At 41.1% G+C, this 15,808-nt stretch overlaps 1 protein-coding gene across 6 annotated transcripts in view; it reads left to right on the top strand.

The window, feature by feature from the left end:
* IQSEC1 (IQ motif and Sec7 domain ArfGEF 1) overlaps nucleotides 1-15,808 on the top strand; it is a 354,372-nt gene that overhangs the window by 16,520 nt on the left and 322,044 nt on the right. The gene's annotated exons all lie outside the window — the stretch shown is intronic.

The raw sequence follows: 15,808 nt of genomic DNA, 5'->3' as shown, positions 1-15,808 counted from the left end.
GGCTGAGGGTTGTCTGTCCTCTTGCCTGCTCCCTCTGAAAGCAAGAAAGTATGATTTTTTTAGTAAAGTTATTGCAGAGTTACGTAACTTTTATTCAGGAAGGTGCTTTGCAGCACTGAGCTTCGCTTTTGTAACATGATACATCACCAGAACTTGCTGACATAAGCCACGATCTTCACCTTCACCAGTAAAAACCGATTTCCTTGACCTTACTTACCTATGTGCAGTATTAGAAGCTTGTTTGATTTACTCTAGAGGATGGAAGACTGCTAGTAAATCGGGCACTGATCTAGTTTGTGTACTGAGTCGTGCATAGTCTGAGTCTTGTGACTCAGATCTTTATTCGTGTGAGACTGTCAATGTTTTAAACAACTTCTTGCGATCTCCAAAAAGTGGCGTTTCCCAGATTTTTAAGAAATGATCAGAAGTGATTTTTTTTTTCTAAACATGGCATGGTGTGACCCTCTTAAGCTCTTTCATGAGTCATCTTGCTGTTTGTGAAGGAAATCATTAAACCTCTTCAGACTAGATGAAGAGTCCCTTTTAGATAATGTTATTCAATTAGCGACGTCCTTTGCTTATGATAACCTGTGCAATGAACCTTGATATTACCAACACATTTATAACTAACTCAAAGGTCGCCAGAGCGGTGTTTACTGTTGGCATTTGTCCAAGTTTGTCCTTCTGTCAGTCTTCGTGTGTTATGTTAAGGTGTGGTCTTGTATTCTGGCTAAACAAATACATTGTGTGCAAGCAACCGATTAGCTTAATAAATAAATATAATAAATCTTAAGTAAAATGGGTGTGATATGCTTTGTAATTTTGGGGGTGAATCTGGTCCGTGGGAGACTGGCCAGTAACCACAGCTGGAGGGGAGGTTCCTTGCCGGGTTCCTCTGAGGAACAGTGGTGAACTGTAACCAGCTTAATGCTAAAACCACTTTGAACCAAGCCCTTGAAGGATACTTCTGGACTGTTTGGTTTATAATTTAATTTAGAATCCAGAAAACATAAAATGCTTCCCTCCTGTTTTGATAGATTTGCTTGCCATGCTGAGTGCAAAACGTGCGAGTCAGTGGCTTTCCTTTTAAAACTGTTTTATGAAAGGAACTAAAAAGACCATTTAGAGACAAATAGCCTATTTGTAAGTCGTGGTGCTCCTTGGTAGCTGAAATGCCAACAAAAGGTCTCAAATCTGTCACCTGCTCAACTAAGCACAGGTTTTTCACTTTACTCCTTGTGCTCAGCTGTATAGATGTTCTTGCTGGTGGGGAGTTAACTGGGCAAAATTCTCATTCGGGCAGAAGTGATTGCTAGTAGTGATCTCCTAACTATTATAGATCTGCACCTTTCCCAAATAATGGATTCTTTCAAGAAGTCTGTCTTAATAATTGATGTCCAATGTATTATGTTATCTTCACCAATTAAAATCCTTTATTTTATGAAAGGGAAAGTAACAGAAAAGTCTCAAGTGTGCTGCCTGTGGCTTTCTGCCAACTTACCAGATAGTGATTGTAGTTGAATTTGAATTCTTTGTCAGCAACAAAGCTTTATTTTTCTTTTTTCTTTTTTTTCCTCTTAAGCAGGTTGCATCGGTTTCCAAAGAGTCATGACGATGTAGGGTAGCTTGATCTCCACATATTAGGTAGATCCCTGGGAGATGGAAAAACTTAAATCTCTAATTAGAAGCTTGGCTTATTTGAAATAGAAAGCTATGTTGTAATAAGTAGTAATGCCTGGGATGCAGCGATAATAGCCAAAATAAACTTCAGTGCCTTGAGGATTGTGAAGCTTGTGATGCTGTCAAAGCAGATAAGTTGTTCTCTTCTCTCTTGGCTAATTTTGTATTTAATATAAAGCGTGGAGGTACTATTGCTTTCCCCAATACACTTGAGAAAATGTAGTGAATGAAGAGTGGTTGAACACATTAGCTGCAGCTTTGCAATTTGAGACCCTCTATATGATAATTGTTCTTTGAATTGAAAAGTTGATAAATTCCGTTGGCATTTTCCGGACACAGATGAGTAAATTGAGTTTAACTGTCTTTGGAAGGATGAGAGTTCCTGGCTCCTAGGCCAGACTAAGTCCATCTGAAAAACAGCATCCTTTTCTCAAACTGGGAAAGACGTGTTGTCAGTGTGGGCTGAGATCCTGGTTAGCACTGGGCAGGGAGACCTCGTGGAGTGGGCTTGAAACCTGCACAAGAGAAGGAGGTGAGGTACAAGAGGATTAAATCTAGAAGAATCACTTGGATGTACCTTAGAAATTCTGATCCCGGTACAGGGTTATCAAAGTAGATGCACAACTGAAGAGTTTTGCTGACTCTACTAAAATAAATAGTTCTTGTTGACTTACTCAAGCATGCAAAGTAAGGGATAGCAACTCCAAGGTCACTCCAAACGTGTGTGTCTTGTTCTTATGCTACTTGCATGCTAGCAGAGGGAAGCTAAATGGTCGTCGGGGCTTCTATTGGAGATATGCTTTATCACATTATCCAGCACTGTTTTTAACCTTCCAGGTATGGATTGAATCCGTACAAAGCATATGAACACCCCTGCACACCCAGACAAGGTGTCTTATGCTTGAGGGCTTGGTGAGTGCTAGCTTGTGGTCTCGGTGACTGTAAACAAGAGAAAAGTCCCCCTTTCCAGGTCAGTATGTGCTCAGGTTTACTTTGCTGCTTTGTCTTTCCTAGGTCTTCTCCTGAGGCTGTTCTTTAGTATGCTTATAGGGAGGGTATTCTGTCTGTCTGATGCAGTTCTAGTAATCATTTGACTGATAAACAAGTCCTATAATTTTTTTTATAATAATCTTGTAGGAATGGGGTGGAGTGGGCAAGCAGGCTGGCTTTGGTGGTGCAGATCCCCTGCCATACGTGTGTCTGTGTGTTGACAAGAGAGGGGTTCAGTACTTGCTTGTATAGCAATTGAACATCTTTGGCATATGTATACATAGCAACAGTGTGTTCTGAGATTCTTCAGTGTGTCAAAAAACCCAACAACACAAAACCCCCAAAAACCCCCACCCACCTCACCCCCACCCCAAAATATCATGTTCCCAAACAGTGCAGGTAGAAGACTAAATTATGTATCTACTTAATTTATGGTCTCTCCTGTGACTGTGATACTTAGACAGCAAGTGACTTTATTCTGGTTTTGCATTTTTCTTTCAACTGGCCAGTCCGGCTCTCTGGAAGGCAAAGCCCTTGCTGTAAACCCCGGTGCTTTTGAGGCACATTTTTCCTCATTCAAGAGGAGAGCTTGTTTTTCGCCTTGGGTTGTAGCTGGAAAGCAGTGCTTCTGGGAGGCTTGCTCTGTGCTCACTCTGCTTCACTCTTCTAAAAGCACTACAGATATCCCCTCCCAAATTTAACTTTCTGCATTTGCTTAGGTTTCCTCAGCTCCCGGGAGTTTATATTTGGGGGCCATCTGTTATCTTGGCCTCACATGACAATTTTATGTGGGGTTGCTTCTTTTCACTTCCTTCACGTGGATGTGAGTTGTTTAGATTTCTTTTCAAACTTAACACCAATATCTAATTCTTTGATGTTGTACAACCCACAGAGCTGCAGATATTTTTATTTGCATGTGACCAGTAATCCACTGTTAAGTCAGTGTTGAAGACTTTCTATGGGTAGAACAGGATTATAAACATCAAAAGGTAGCTACGCGGCACAAACTTACTGACTGTTAATTGTGTTATTCCTGTGTACGGTAGTGCTTTTGGATTTGTGCCTTTAGGAACGCTGGGAAAAGGGCTGTTGCTGAGGTGGCTGGGTTATCTTCTCCACTTTTGGCAATGTCATTCTTCATAATGTAGACTTCGAGCAGAATTAATACATCACTGTGCTAAGGCACACTGAAAAACCTACCTGTGCTCCCTGACTTGGCTTGATAGCAAGAAAAAAAAAAGTCATGTTTCCCTGCGTAAAAGTAATGTGGGCAAGAACTTACACTTTAGAAAACTTGCCTTCCATTTACGTGGTCGTTTTTCTTCAAACAAACAAACCCAAAACCCAACCCAAACACCACCAAACCTAACAAAACCCCCACCCGATAAAAGTGGATTTCACAACTTGTGCTTTATTTTTATCTTAGTCAACCAAACATGGTGAAATAGCCGTGGGTATCGTTTTGTCCTTGCTCATCCAACAAAATATTCTGTGGTTGCACAGCTGGAGTGTGTACTAAATATAGCAGAGGTATGACGGAAGGCAGAAATAAGGTATCTCTCTGAACACCTCCCTCTGCTCCCTACTTTCAGAGAGCGTTACTGTTCTGTGCACTTACTGCTAATACAGCCCATCTGCTTGCTGAGGAAGAAGCTCATTCAAGGACTCTGTTGGGTGGCTAAGATGGTGTTGAGAAATGAGTCTTCATCTTTTTACTGCATCTTAGAGTGAGCCGAGAATGCATCGTTATTCTAATTCTTGATGTTTCTCAGTATGCAGAAGAAAAAGATGTCATTTCTAGCCTGCCTTCGCGTGCCATGAAACGTAGCCTGGCTTGATAAGCAGTGATCACGTAGCTGTCACCAAGTATAGCAGCCACAGGGGGTGGACAGAGACTGACTTTCTTGTCTACTATTTGCAATGGCAGTAATTTTCCTTCCTTGAAAAAAAAATTTTTTTAAAGCTTTACAAATAAGAGTGATATGGCACAGCTTGTAGCTGGAGGCAGTTCTATGAAAATGAGGCACAGTGAGACAAATACAGATCTGTATTTTTATTTTTTTTTAAAAAACAACCTTCTAATGTAATGCCTGCAGTGTATTTGACTAAGCAATCCATCGGTCCTTGTTTATTTTTTAGTGGTTATGTTACTAATGCATGAAACATCCAAATATAGTTTCACCTTGGCAAGCCTTTAAGTGGTCCTCTTGTGTAGTAGCCAAAGCCTGTTTATAAGTTGGATTTTCTTCTGGTTTTGGACTTGAAAGTCACTGCTTTCTTGGAGAACACTTTTTTACAACTGGTATTTATAATGATTTCAGGTACACTGGTATTCTAGTCTATGTTCTTAGAACTGGGGTTTCTTGATATTTTTCTTTAAAGTATTTCATACTAGATTTAAAAAATAGTAAGTGGGCAGACTTTCTTGAAGCTGTTTGCAGTGGTGGGTAACTATGAAACAATGTCCTAGTTCAGAAGCACTTTGCTACTGTACAACACTTTGAGCACATGGTGACCTTAATGAAAAATCACAACTAGGTTATACTGAAGAAGAAATCCTAGCGCTGCAGTAGAAAAGGGCATAATAAGTTTGCTGTTATTTGGACTTAATGATTAAACCCCCACCCCCCAAATCAAAAAAAAGCAAAATGAATTGCTGTCTGATCTTCTGTTTATAATTAAGCAAATGGATCAACCAGAAATGCTAATAAGTCTGGCAGTTCTGTGCTGGGACTCTCACTGTCTGGTACTGCTGACGAAGCAATGGTGTATTTATTAAAATCGTTGAGTCTGTATTTTGTTTGTTGCTGGCGCTGCTGATAGAAGTGGATTACTGAAGAACCAAGAATGGCATCCGACAACAGGCTTGTTTGATTTACTGCTTTCTGTGCTGTGTTTTCTTTACCGTAATTTTTAAGTGTTTGTGTTGAAGATCCAAGCATCCTCAGGTGGTAAGGGGTAACATCATGACTGCACGTCAGTGTAGCTGGTAGGGGCTTCAGTTTCAGATGCAGTTTTGCCGTTCATGTATGGGGTGTTGGTGAAATTCAAGTTTCATGAAAGTAGGTGTAGGAAACCTAGTTATAGTGCTAGTGCTTTTTACTGAAACCATCTGATGCTGGATCTTTGACATTAATGAAAAATGTGTTCTTTATGTAAGAAAGGGCAGAAAATCCTTCCAGAACAGTCAGCCTAAAAAAACATCAGATTTCCCCCTCTTTCCTCTCCTCCCTCCCTCCAAAGAAGGAATTCTGAGAACTTAACCACAAATACCATGAGAAGTGCAATTAAAAGGTGTCTGAGACTTGAATGTCTCATCTTGCATAGAAAAGGTTCACAGATATTTTTAATCTAAAGTCAGAAATTACTGCTGTGTTCCTGTTGGCGGTACTGGGAAGTGTTTCCAGAAGAGGCCCTGAAGATCAGATGGTCTGTCTACAGTTATTTAAGGAGTAGGTTCCCAACCCTGAGAGATTCTGCGGGTTGTAGATCCTTCTTGTTTTGTATCCATCTCGGTAAAAGCTGAGGGTGTTGGAAAAACTTGCTGAATTTCAGGAGGGATGGGGTCAGCTTGTCTAAAAATGCTTTTATTTTCTGCCCAGATGGTATACAGTGAGTTTACCCTTAGTGGCAATCTTCTGTCAACCTGACGTGTGACTGCAGAGTCTCCAGATGAATACTTAGGATTAAAAAAAACAGTTTAGTACTTAGAAATTGAAAAGGTAGGTTTGGTAAGTAAAAGCATTTAAGACTTCTTTCCCAAATTAATTCAAAGGTCACGTACTGAAGTACTGGGGGGTAAGTTCAGCCCAGAGATCAGGGTAGCAGGAGGTGGCGGTGAGCGTTGAAGAGCGAGGCCCAGCCCGTGTGAGAGCATATTTATGTCTCCATTGTTACAGAAACCTTCAGTGATGGAAAAAACAGGTACGGAAGGATTAAGTAAACATAAGCATTGTCCCAGAGCTTTGAAGCAAGTGTAGTTCTTGTCCCTTGCTGACATCCTTTTGCTTTGCTTGTTTTGGAGTCAGCACTGGGTGCTGGGTTTGTGCTGTGTGATGCCTGGAGCTCTGGGTCCTGGGTCCCAGAGAGGCGAGGGAGATGCTGTACCTGCTGCAGGCCATGCAGCTTCTCAGCCAGGAGAGCCTCCAACAGTAGGCTGAATTCACCTGTTCGTGTAGCATGACCTTTTCTTGGTGGAGATCCTAGCTGAAAGATGGAGTAACGTGCAATTTAGTCAGCTTTAATGGCTTTCCAAATGTGATTACGTTATTTTGATAACCATGCGGAGTTTGGAGCTAGGTGGTAGTTATCTGAAGCTTTTCAGAATCCTTAAGTATGTTTTTTTCCTGTTGTGTTTTTTTTTTCCATCCTGCTCATATGAGAACTGGCAAGCTGAACATAATTTAGAACAAGTAGTATGAGTACTAGAGCAGTTGTCTGGTTAATCCCTGCTTTACAACTTCCAGAGCTCTGCTTGGATTTTGAGGATAGGTCATGTGTAAGTGTCTGCCCCCCAAGCGCATTGCTTCATGTTTTTATCAGATGTTTATCATCACTTTTCTTCTCTAGGGGGTAATCCTTTTCCCAGCATTCCCAGTTTACCTGTCTCTAAGACAGTATGTCTGCTCATTTGTTACTTGAGCTAATTGCAATCACATTAACAGAATGTAGCCAAGTATGGCTTCAGGCAAAAAGGAAATTATGTGTATATATGCACCTATATAAAAAAATTAAATGCTTAGTAACAGTGACAAGCTAGCAAGCGTAAATTTTAAAACTACTTTGCCTAAGTGGATAGAGAAAGCAAGTGCAAGTTCCATCTTCCTGTCCCTTACCACTGTTAGTGCTTGGTTTCATTTTGCATTAAGACCAAATAAAATAAAAGTACTTCTCTAAATGCTTTTGATACAGCAAGGGATGAAGCTGTAAAGACACTAGGTAACTCTTGTCTTCAGCCAACTGTTGGCTTTAAATGTCCATGATCAACCAATGTTCTTCCAATTTTGGTTTCCTTTATGCCTTCCCTCAAATGCTTAGGGCGTGCAAGCAGGCATTCTTGTTATTTCTAGCTGTTACAAGGTGATTGCCTTTTGATATTAAAATTTTGAACTTGTTTTATAGACTCTGAGTTACTCTAATAAAAATACTGAGCCAGATAACGTTGGTTTGTCAAACCAAATAAAGCAAGGACACTTTGGTCCAATACTTAATTTCTTCTGACGATATTAGATGTGAGCAAGCTGATGACTGGTTTTGAGTTTACTATCATATTCTCCATATAATCTTTCTTTAATCTTTTTGAGTTTATCACACATAGATGCAGTCTGTCAGGTTGGTTGTGCTCCTAAAGGTATCCTGTGTTATAAAACCCACGTACTGGAGATTATCACTGTGTAGAAAGTGGATGTAGTGGAATAGCTGTAGTGTCCTTGTAAGTGTTTTTACTCATCCCTTTAATTATCCATTATATGGGTGACTTAGTATGACATTTTGCAGTCGTTTTGATGCATGTATTAGCATAATTTTGCTGGACGTGTACAGTTACTAATAAAGATGATACCTCTGTAAAACTGCTGTCAGTAATTGTAGAATAAATGTAGTAGCTTGTATTTGTGTAGCTATTGACTTAGTTATATTTGGAAGAATTACAGTTAGTTTACCCCAGTAAACTTGAAATACAGTTTTGATATTGAACGAATGATTCTTTTGTCATCTTCTGTGTGCTCCAGTAGATTATGAATTTGTGCTTTTATGTGCCTTTTTATAGATAAGCTCCCTGTTTCCAGATCATGTGTTTCAGGGCCGTGCAGTGTAACCTGTCTCGCTAAATCAGCTTAACTGTAGTCCAGCTTGCACAACATAGAATGATAATAGATTTCAAATTTAATAATACTAAATGACATAAAGTCCTAGAAACCTTCTAGCCATCACCCCTTGCAAATGGCTTTATTAGACTTGTAATTGATGTTTGAGGTAATTAGTGCATACTGTAGGGTAGGGCATTATCTGAATTTTCTGGATAGATCAACAGGCTGAATGTCAGCTGCATAAAAGTAGTTACTTGAGGGTTCAGCAGCATCGTAAGGATGGCTTGGAGCAGGGGTCCTCAAACTTTTTAACCAGGGGGCCGGCACACGGATGCAGTGGCAGGCAGCCATCTGCGGCTGCTTGGTTTCCCCCCCAACCCCCGGCGGGGGGGGTGGGGTGGGGGGTCTGTAAATACCGGGGGCCGGATTGAGGACCCTGGGGGGCCATATCCAGCCCGTGGGCTGTAGTTTGAGGACCCCTGGCTTGGAGCATTGCAGTAATGTGGTCTTAAGGCAAACCAGAAACACAGATTTTTTTTTTTTTTTTTTTTTTTTGCTTGGAGGGGAATTTTAGAAGTAGCATCGTGATTAACTTTTTTGTCACTTGTACAGAGAACTGCAGGTGGGGAACGGGAGAGCTGTTTGTTAATAGTATGGCAGGCATTTATCTTTGATGTAGAAGTACATGTAGCTGTGCTAGAACCTCCAGATGTTTAAGAATAATCCACTGTTAACACTTGCATATGAAATGTATTTAGGAATCTACTTTGTCTTTGAAATTGGGATGATGTTTGAATAGTTTAGTGCTCACAGAAATGGATAACCAAGGGTTGCTTGACTCTACTAGAGATGGTTTCATATGGAGTAAAATGCTCAAAATGTGGGGATGACCTTACAACTCTACTGTATTTATTTTAAAACTGTGAGTATAACTGCTTTTGGCTTTAAAGGAGCTGAGGCTTATGAAATACAGGCTGTAAGTTCAAGTGTGGGTTGTTAGGAGTAAATGCTCCTGTGCAGTTACTTCAACAGTTTGATTCTTAGTGTTCAGTTTCTTTTGTATCAAAGTCAGTTGAAGCTCAGCGTCAGGCAGGGCTAAGCTTTGCAAAGACTTCAAAAATGTGTCAACTTCAAGCATGCAAGTAGTTAATGAAGCCAGTGAGACTGCTGGTAGCAAGGCACGTAAGGACTCTGCTGAATTAGGATGTGTGTTTTCTGGGGATAACCATATACGTTGGTGCTGTCACTGTTCATCTGGGTGCCTGAAGGTTTATATGAAGACATCTCTGCACCGCTATTCTCCTTCCTATGTAGAGCATTCCGCATACATGAGTCATGCTGGTGTCACCCAAAAGTGTGCACTCTAGGACTGAAGGGCAAAAAAAAAAATAAATTGTAAAGAGCTTCCAATATCTCCATTGTGTTCCAAATGAATCTTTCTGGCCTCTGGCTGAAACTTTGTAGCTGTGGAAAGAAGCCAGTCTGTGGCCAGGAGGGAAGCCAAAGCCAGCTGTCAAGAGGAGAAGCTGGCAGCTGGGTGAAGTGTTTTAAAATAATTGTGTGGGGAGCATTCAGTAAAAGCTCTCACAGATTTTCCTAGCCTTACTTGTAATTTCAGGACATCACTGATTTAAAGAAAAGAGAAAAAAAAAATGCAATATAATCATATAGGAAGCTGGGGAACCCAGCCACCTTCCAAAGTACAGGGTGAGGACTGAGGCTGAGTACGGTGTAAAAGGACGGTAAAGAAGTGCTGTTGCCTAGAGGGGGTGGTCTTAGTCAAATCTCACAATATTTAGTCCTTGAACTCCCACCTGCTAGTCATGGTTTAGAATTCCAGCTTTTATTTAGAGATTATATTTTTAAGCAGCTTTTTTTTTTTTTGATATATTTTGCTATGGCACAGCTAACTTTTAATGCTCTATGGGAAAAATGTTTGGCTTGCAGCAGAGTGCCAGAAGTGATAGACTGGTCCATATTTTTATTTGCAAAGGAGAATATTTTACTGAAGTCTTTGCCAAAAACCTGCCACATGAAGGGCAGGAGCGTGAGGAAAGGGGCTATATATAGGGAGATATATATATATATATATGAGCAGTATAATCAATTCATGGAGAAGCCACTCACTGAAAACTTCAGGTTTAAACAGTGCTTTTTGAACATAAGTGCAATATATAGGAAGCCTTGTGGTTAGTGCAGGTTTTACTAAATCAGTAAATCCTTACCAGCAGCACAAGCAACAACAGCATTTACAACTGAAATGCAAATAAGTCCTTAATGTGACAGCACTGAATTTTCATTTTTACTTGCAGAGATAAAATTCTATTAAGTAGTCTGGTACTGTTCTTTATCAGATGCAAATGTTTAGTTTGCTGCCTCCTTTTCCTTCTGCATCTTTCCTTGTGCCCTTTCCCCCCCTCCCCTCCCTGGAGTATAAAGCACACATTAAAAACTTAGTAGGCTTTGGAGCAGACCTGGAGTGCCCCGGTGTTCAAGGATCCCCAAGCAGTTTATAAACTAAGCATTATCCAGGTTAAATCAGTCAATGTTTCTCAGCACTCCCAGATGAAATGTAGTGACGAGCTACTTCTGTTATGTCACCAGTATGACCCATTTCTAATGTTCCATTTAGCTCCCCAGCAAGACTCAGGGCACCGGTTTAAAGTTATTTAAAATTATCTTCTTTAAACGTGTGCAGAACTAAGTAAATGCTTCTCATCAAGTGAGAATAATTAAACTGATATAACTTTGATTCAAGGAAACCCAGGGCAATTTAAATTGATACTATTGTTAATAGTGAACCGAGTGTGACTCTTTGGCCATCAGTATTGTAATGGCACTTTGAAGTGTGTGTGTGTACATAGATACACAGCACTTAATCACAGAGTTACATCTAAATGAAGTGTGACTGATCTTGTTTGTTCAAGATGGGCTCAGTGTCTGAAGGCTGCTTCCTTTGCTTCACCAGACAGCTCGCCTGTGCTCGTACAGCCGTGTGCGTGCAGTGTGAGGGCTGAGCCCTTCCTACGTGCTTGTTTCAGATAGATGAACGCTGATGGAGCCTTGTGATGGTGGGATTGTTGGGAGCCTGCCTGGTAGCTGATCTACTGGATGCCGTATTTTAACCTTCTGTTTTCCAAGAGCTTAAGGGGTATTTTTTTGGTTTGTTTTTGTGGGAATGGGAGAACGGAGAAACTGAACAGAGGGAAAACAAGCCACATTGGCAAGCTTTCAGAAGCGATTGCTTTCCTACGTCACCCTTAATTCCCATTTTTAAGCTTGCAGATGAGCTGTGTCAGCTTTTCAGTTGTCCTCATGTAAACAACGGCTTTGGGTGCATTTGTAATCTTAACCTGTCCAAAGCCTAGGAAATATTAGGAAGAGCCTTCAGAGTTGTGGGCTACGTGACCCGCGGCCCTGGGACCCTGGCAGTACCGTGGGATGCTTGGCTGTGCCTCTGCAGCAGGGCTGGGGTGCAGTTGTGTGCTACATTCTAGTCTCTTCCCCAGTAAATGCGTATGGGGGGGTACTTACTGAAATAGTGAAAAAAAACCCAAAAAAAACCCAAACCACCCCCGCAACCCAAACTAGCCTCTCAGTGTAAAGTTCTGTTTCATCTTGAAACCCTGGCATAGATTGTTTTTATTTATAAGCAATCCTTGCTAATACTGAATTAGTATTTACTATGAAATAGTTGAATAAATTATGTCAGGAGACAGCACTGCTATGTAATACATAGTAAATATATAGTAACTTTCCAACAGATGCAAGCTTCTTGTTAAACCAAGCAAAATGAGCTTTACAATATGGGTTCTTAAGGTGGTGTTGAGGAGGGAAGGAATTATTTTTGAGCTTTAAATGACTGCTATTTTTCTATATTCCTTGTGTAATTATAGCCTAACTTCTTGTATGAACTAGGATCTGGTTTATAAAATTAAAATTGGATGCATTTGGAAACAATTTAAATTTTCTTAATAGAATCCAATTTTATTAATACAGATATAGTTTAAATGGCTAGTGGAGACGATGGCGCTTGAAATAACAGTAGGTGCTGTGACTACTTTGGCTGTTCACAGTAGGGAAAAATGCCCTCGCAGAGACATTGTGTATGAACAAATGGAAAAGCGCTGGATCCAGAATGTGCTTATATCCCTTTCAGTCCCGATCCTGTGTTTTATTCTTTTAGGCAGTGGTTTTCCTCGTTTAGGTAGGAGCACATCACCATAGGAACAGAGTGCCTTTGGAATATTTTTCTGAAAGGAAGAGACATTTTACAGCAATTTCTTTTCTGCCTTAGTGTGTGGGAGAAACACCTTGACTGGTTTGCGTTTCCTTGTACATGAATAAATGTCTGTGTGGCAGGAGGTGTGGAAAAAATAATTTGGGAGACAGCTAAAGATGGGAGTTTACTGTTAATTTCTAAAAGCCGCTGGTTTGGCAGCTCCCCTGTTCTTTTCAGGTGAATTGTGTCTCAGCTCAGTTGGTTTGAGAACCACCTGTAGTGTTCACTGGGCGCAGTTTTTGGGTGACACTTAATGGCTGTGGCACTGTGTGTGAGCACGCCTCGGGCAACGAGGCGTGGGGTTTAACGCGCTTCTCCTGTCAGCATCTCTCCCAAGCACCGACCGCAGTTTACTGTAAGAGAACAAAAGTTGCAACTGCAAAACTCCTAAACTCGCCTAAGGAATGAACATGCCTTCGCAAATCACCCTGTGCAGTTTGGGTGATGCTGGGTATTTTGTTCACTATCAATCAAAGCAGGGGTGCCCCCTCTGCCCCGTGTGCTGGTACTGGGTGCTGAGGGGAGCCCCAGGCTGCAAAATGAAGTGTAGTGAGTGCTTGCACAGTACTCTTAAGAATACAAGTTGTTTGTAACGACCCCAGTTAGTTCTTTGTTCAGGTGCTGCTTCTGAGTGCGCTGTAGGAAGGGGTGTGCAGCATCGCTGCCTCTTCAGCATGTAGATCTAGAGCTGCAGCTTCATGTCAGTTGTGACTGACCTGTTGGATTTACAAGCATGGGATCACGGATAAGTTTTGCATGCCTGAGTGTTTTCAGTTTTGATGTCCTAGATTGTTAGATAGAGTTGTTCTTACCTATGATGTATGTGTTTTGAATGACACACCAAGGTAGATCCTCTCTCCTTCAACGCTACTTCCAAAAAGTCTGAGTTTCCTTGTGATGTAGGAAGTGAAATGTGTGCAGGATTGTGGTTGTGGGACTCATGGAAAACTATACGTGTATACTTGTTTGGCACGGAAAAAAATAGTACGTTTAGCATCCTGTTTTAACTTAAATTTAGACATTGGCTCAGGGTTTGCCTTCCCTCTCCCTCCCTCTTTCCTCCCGCGCTCATGGGACGACCAGAAGAGAACGTGCCAGTGAACTAGCTGCCTCAGAGTAGGCTTTTGCTTAAAAGTCCAGTTCTAAAAATCCTGTCTGTACTTGAGGCTATCTGTTGAAGCATGGACTTTGTGTCTTCATTCTCCTTAAAACCAGAGGAATATTTAACTTGCTTCATCCCTTCTTTGTGGAATCTTCATTTGCCAGCTGGTGCCAGCTTACTGCTGTGCCAGGTCACTTTGCAATTCTCTGCAAATGAGGCATGAAAAAATCCGTTCCCTTTGCCGTATTCTTTTTTGAAAGGCTTGCCTGTATCTAGCAGTATGCACCGACTTTGTGCCTCTAGCTGAGCCATTATACTACTTGTCCAGATAGTTTGGTTTGGTCTGTAAATATCTGTGTCAGCCTGAAGGGTACGTGGCTCTGCAACAGTGCTCTTCGAGAATGGAAACGAGGTGAGAAAAATTGCGAGACTGGTAATAATATATAAAATGACCACCCTTAATTGAAAACTCTTCCCTGGGGAGGGTAATATACTCCCTGTGAGCAGGCACTTGTCGGCATTAATACCTGGGAGGAACATTAGCAATTAAGCAGTCCCACTTATTAAAAATGTTAGTTTGATTTTCTTAATACCTAGATAGAATTTTTGCTACAGCAGACTGGCCAGAATGCCTGTGCGGAGGCTGGGAGGATATATCACTGCTAGAGCAGCTCCGAGCTGGATTAACTTCAAACCTCTAAAAATAGCTTGCAAGCCATCAAAAGCGAAAATGCTTTTTCCTCTAGTGAATCATGTATTCTGAAGGGAGGGCATATGAAAATTAATCTGTACTGCCTTCTCTGGAGTCTTGCAGAGAACTGGCTAAACAATAGAGCACAATGCTACTGTACACTTTGAATAGGTGGAATTTCTGCAGCAGTATTACAGCATAATACACGGCAAATGAGGTTTCAAATCTGATTATATTAAAATGAAATACTACAAGAAATTCTCCTGCTTCTAAACAGTTTTTTCCCCCAGGCTTCTAAGGTTGCATTTGAGACAGTTATGTCCTAATATTTCATCATTTGGATGGTTATGAATAGCTTTAATTCATCTTTTTTCTCCACCCCCCCCCCCCCCCCCCGCCCCCGCAATCCTTCTATTACACTTCAGCATTTCTAATAATGCCTTTTGCATAGCTGGCAGAGAGTGATCTCTGGTATTGCTGAGGTGAAGTTCCATAGCTTCTGGAGCCGAGCAGGCTGTTCCCGGTCTGGCCTTCCTAGCATGCAGCAGGAGGGGCTGTTAGCTTTCTCACATCGGCTTGAGGATACTTTTTTCCTTTTATTCCAAAGTGGTAAAGCAAGACTAACTAGTCTGCGTTTGACAGCTTTTCAGCAGTACTTCTGTCGATGGTTATCTGTGGAAATACAAACTTGAGCTCTTTTTAAGCAGTGTTACGCTTCGTGATTTTGCCAGGAAAGTAGTAATGGCGTGGAAGTAGTTTGCAAAGGTAGTCTACCCTAATGTTGTTTACAGCTTCTTATTAGGTTATACTATAATTTGTGGATGTGATTAGCAATTTACACTTTAGAGTCCTGGCTTTTACTTACAAAAGCTATAGAGATATAAATTGAGAGTTAACAGTGCTATCAAAAATCAGATGTGCAACTGCAGTCTGAATGCTGCTGCTTTGCTGGCTTGACGGACCAGATTTTACTTGTCAGACTGGAAGCAGTGGAATTGCTGTCAAAGACTGCATTTAGTAACATGATGAACAGAGAGGTGTTTGAGAGCACGTAAAGCACATGTAGCATTTACAGGAAGCGTAGTTTATCTTATGGGCAGAAGTAAACTGGGTATTCCCACCTATATGTAATGTATAAGGTCCTGATCTGTAGAAATGCAGTTTGTAGCAGTTCAGCCGCTGTCTGTCTCAGCAATGATGAAAGTATGCATTGGCTACGCATTTCAAACTAAAACAAATGGTACTGTTAGTGGGTT

This window comes from Falco rusticolus, chromosome 4 (assembly GCF_015220075.1).
Source record: "Falco rusticolus isolate bFalRus1 chromosome 4, bFalRus1.pri, whole genome shotgun sequence".
Classification (NCBI taxonomy): domain Eukaryota; kingdom Metazoa; phylum Chordata; class Aves; order Falconiformes; family Falconidae; genus Falco; species Falco rusticolus.
Note: the sequence above shows the minus strand (reverse complement) of the source record. Positions and strands in the feature narration are given on the sequence as shown.